This window comes from Cicer arietinum, chromosome 3, assembly GCF_000331145.2.
Source record: "Cicer arietinum cultivar CDC Frontier isolate Library 1 chromosome 3, Cicar.CDCFrontier_v2.0, whole genome shotgun sequence".
Classification (NCBI taxonomy): Eukaryota; Viridiplantae; Streptophyta; class Magnoliopsida; order Fabales; family Fabaceae; genus Cicer; species Cicer arietinum.
The window spans coordinates 8,117,498-8,122,425 of record NC_021162.2 but is presented as its reverse complement, the minus strand read 5'-3'; positions in this window follow the sequence as shown (position 1 = coordinate 8,122,425).

Here is a 4,928-nt window from a genome sequence, read left to right as displayed (position 1 = left end):
AAGGCCTCATTGTTTTATTACAGCGCTTCTCTTCCTCTTCACCAAACTCTTCTCATTTTATGCATCTTCTTCACAAACATCAAAGCTTACTCTCTCACAATTCAATCTCCACCTCAACACCCTTTTTCTCTCTTTACGTTCCCTTTCCTTCTTAAATCGTGTGCTAATTCGTCGATAAGTGGTTCGAAACATGGTCTTCAGGTTCATTGCCATGTTGCGAAAAATGGGTTTGAGTCTGATGTTTTTGTTAACAATGTGTTTTTGGGGATTCCCATGATGCGTACAAGGTGTTTGAAGAAAATCCTGTTAGATAAGGTCATGTTAGGTGTCTGATGAATGTTATTTTTAAAGCCTTTTACAGCGCTTTTTCAAATAAGCGCTGTAAAATGTCTCTTTATTTTATTTTTAAAAGGGTCTTTTACAGCGCTTTTTCAAATAAGCGCTGTAAAATGTCTCTTTATTTTATTTTTGTGTTTGGTTTATTTGGGTTGGGATGACATTAAAATGTCTCTTTATTTTATCATTGTTTATTGGATTAAAAACATTGTTATCATTGTCTTTATCACAATACTTTAGGAGATGATGAATTATTAGAAATGAGAACTTCTGAAGAATCTATATATGCACTGAGCAAAAGAGAATCTCTCTGTTCAGTTCAGTTCAGTTCATGTAAATTACTAATTTATATTTAGATCAGTTCATGTAAATCAAGCTAAATATAAAACACTCATTGTTACATGAACTTGGTATAAAATAATCAGAACTTTGTATAAAATAATCAGAAAATAAATTCATCAGAACTTGGTATAAAATAATCAGAAAATAAATTAATCAGAACTTAGTATAAAACATTCAATTCAGATTACATGCATATTTAGATTAACACAGTTCAGATTACATGCATATTTACATTAACACAGTTCAGATTACATGCATGGCTTATATAAAACAATTAAACATGTACATTAAGATGCCCTTCTTCTTTTCATGGTGGGATTCATATTTGTTTGTCTATTTACAATACGAAACGATGGATTAATCCAAATTCCCTCATCATGATCATCTCTAAGATATAAACCATCATCAGTTGAATCAATTTCATGTGGTTGTTGTGATGTTGCAAATAAAAGATCATTACCAACATCTTCATCATTATTGTTATCATCACTTATTTTATTGGTCGATAGGACAACAAACCATTTATCATTAGAAGGATCAGTGACATAAAACACTTGTTGAGCTTGCGACGCTAAAATAAAAGGCTCGTCTTTGTATCCCACCCTATTAAAATCGACAAGCAAGAATCCTGACTCATCAATCCGAACGCCATTATTATTATCGACTTATTTTATTGGTCGATAGGAAAACATACCATTTATCATCAGAAGGATCAGTGACATAAAACACTTGTTGAGCTTGCGACGCTAAAATAAAAGGCTCGTCTTTGTATCCCACCCTATTAAAATCGACAAGCAAGAATCCCAACCCATCAATCCGAACACCATTATTATTATCGACCCAATTGCAACCAAATATGGGAACATGAAACATTGTGTAGTCTAACTCCCGTATGCGCTCGATAACCCCAAAATATGATAGATTTGCATATATTGGGTTTTTGTCTTTTGCACTTGAGACATGCATCGCTTCAGCTACGAGAGTGACTCCGCTATTTTGCATAGTATTCTGATCATCTCGTTCTTTGGTATAAAATGTGTAGCCGTTAAAAACATAACCAGTGTAAGAAAAGACATGTAAGCTCGGACCATTTGCTAGCCACCTCAATCTCTGTGAAATTAATTCGGGGTCTATATCAAATTTTGACTTTATGTGATTTTTTAACCATGTTATAAAACTTTGATTGTGCTCTCGAGTTATATTTTGATTCCTATTCATGTTCAAACGAGATAACTGATCAATGTGTATTGTAACATACGGTTGAACCTCATCATCATTGTGCAGAACATACAATTGTGCCTGCTCCCATTCTGTCCTTGATATAGTCAGTAGTCTCCTTCCAATTATCCCTTCTCCTGATAGTCTTCCCGAATGACGAGACATGGGAAGCCCTATGGATTCAACATTGGACAGACATATATTCAATACAAAATCCAGCAGCCTCTTCAACAATGTACCGTTCAGCAATACAACCTTCTGGTCGACTTCTACTTTTTACGTACCCTTTTAATATTTTCATATATCGTTCTATCGGATACATCCATCTCATATAAGCTGGCCCACAAAGTTGTGTCTCCTTAACCAGATGAACAGTAAGGTGAACCATTATATCAAAAAACGATGGTGGGAAATACATTTCAAGCTCACACAAAGTAACAACAATTTCCCTCTGCAATGTCGGTAATTTCTGAGGGTCGATCACTTTACTACAAATTTCCCTAAAGAAGAAACATGATCTAGTTAAGGCTAGTCGAACTTTTTCAGATAATATGGAACGTATACCTATTGGTAGCAAATGCTCCATTAGAATATGACAATCATGGGTCTTCAAACCTTTTAACTTGAGGTCTTTCATACAAACCAAATTTTTAATGTTCGAAGAGTATCCTTCTGGAACTTTAACTTCGTGTAGAAATTTACATAAAACAATTTTTTCCTTTCTAGATAGAGTATGAGCGGCTGGAGGTAGATATGTGCGATTTCCTTTCTTTACTGGAGCCAGTTCATTTCTTATTCCCATATCGACCAAGTCCAATCTTGCATTGACGCCATCTTTAGACTTTCCTGGAACATTGAGTAACGTACCAATAACACTTTCAAATACATTTTTTTCAATATGCATCACATCGAGGAAATGTCTTACATACAATGACTTCCAATATGGCAATTCAAAGAAAATTGACTTTTTCTTCCACCCAGTTTTCACCAGCTCTCCCGCAAAAGGTTTGCCAAATTTATTGGTCAAACCTTGTACTTTTTCAAGTATTTGATATCCAGTCGGTGCTAAAGGAGCTTTACCTTCCTCTGATTTTCCATTGAATGCATTTCTCCACCCACGATACTGATGACTATAAGGTAAAAATCTACGATGTCCAAGAAACACATTCTTCTTACAATGTTTCAACCGCATCCAATTTGTACTCTCTTCACATATAGGACATGCACACTGACCTTTAATGCTATATCCATTGCATTTCGGACACGCCTTAAGTAGTTCATATTCGTTTCGAAATAAAATGCAATCGTTAGGACACGCATGAATCCTTTCGTAACTCATCCCAATAGAACACAAAATCCGTTTAGCCTCGTAGGTTCGACTGGGAAGTTCATTATCATCTGGCAACATATCTTTTATGAGTGTTAATAATTCTGTAAAGCTTTTATCAGACCATCCATTACTCGCTTTTAAGTTGTACAACTTTAATATCGCTGACAGTCTTGTGAATTTAGTACAACCATTATATAATTCTTTCTCTGCATCACTCAACAAACTTTCAAACATTTTAGGACAATCTCGAAGATCTTCTTCAACTGCTTTTGCAATCTCATCAACTCGGTCCGACTCATATGTATCTGTATCGAAGTCAGTTGAAGCATATGTCGAACTATTCTCAAAATTAATGTTTCCTTTTTTTTTCTCACCATGTCTTATCCAACATGTGTAGCTTTGATCAATTCCATTACATACTAGATGTCCTTCTAATTCATCTTCTCTAACACGTTTTCCAAAACAACATTTTAAACAAGGACAAACGACTCTATTTGGATCTTTTGCATTTTTCACTGCAAACTCAACAAACTCTTTCACTCCATTTTCATACTCTTTTGACAATCGATTGGCAGACATCCATTTCATATCCATATTATACGACCTATATAAATGCAGTTACAAAAATAATAAGCTCTCAAAATCATATCAACAAGTTTCAAAAAGAAACCAATATCAACATATCTAATAACAATTTCAAAACAGAAAAGATTTCAAAACAGAACAGGTCAACAAATTTCAAAAAAAAGAGATTTAATATATATATAACAATTTTTAGTTTTCAATTATTAAAAAACTAAAGATTTTTTGACAAAAACAAATTAAAAAATACCTGAGACAACGTAGATGGCTGCACAGTACGTAGAGGATATGAGGGTTCCCAGAGTAGAGGTGATGAGGGTTCGTAAGTTTGTTTTAAAAGTAAATTATATTTATTTGAAAGTGCCTGTATTTTACAGCGCTTGTACAAAAATCGTTGTAATAGGTAGTTAAATTGATTGAAAGTGCTTGTATTTTACAGCGCATGTAAAAAAAGCGCTGTAATAGGTAGTTCAAATATTTGAAAGTGCATGTATTTTACATCACTTGTACAAAAAGCGCTGTAATATGTAGTTAAATTGATTGAAAGCGCATGTATTTTACAACGCTTGTGAAAGAAGCGCTGTAAAATAATACGCGAAAGCGCTTCATTTTATAGCACTTTTGCGCAAAGCGCTGTAAAAGCCTTATAACGTTATGCGCAAACGCTATATGACCCTACAACAACGCTTTTTTCACAGCGCTTGTCAAAAAAGCGCTGTAAAAGGCTCCGTTATTTTTAAAATATACTTACAACAACGCTTGTATTTAGCAAGCGCTGTAAAAGGAACGCTATTAAATGTCATTTTTGGCGTAGTGAATACAGCAATTTTAATAATAATATTGATATGGAGTTTACAAAAATATCATAAAAAATTAGTTTTAGACCTTAATATATTTTGAATCGGACCTGCATGAAATTTATAAACAATGCACCATTTGCATTCAATTTTTTTTAATAAATTTGATAGATATTTATCCTAAAAAATTCATTTTGAGTCACAAGCAGGCAAGTTAGTTTAGTGTTGGATCATTATTTGATTTTTTATGGACCTAACTTTTTATATATCGAAACATGCATATTATTACTATTTTAAGTAGTTTATTGCATTGAGAAGTGCGG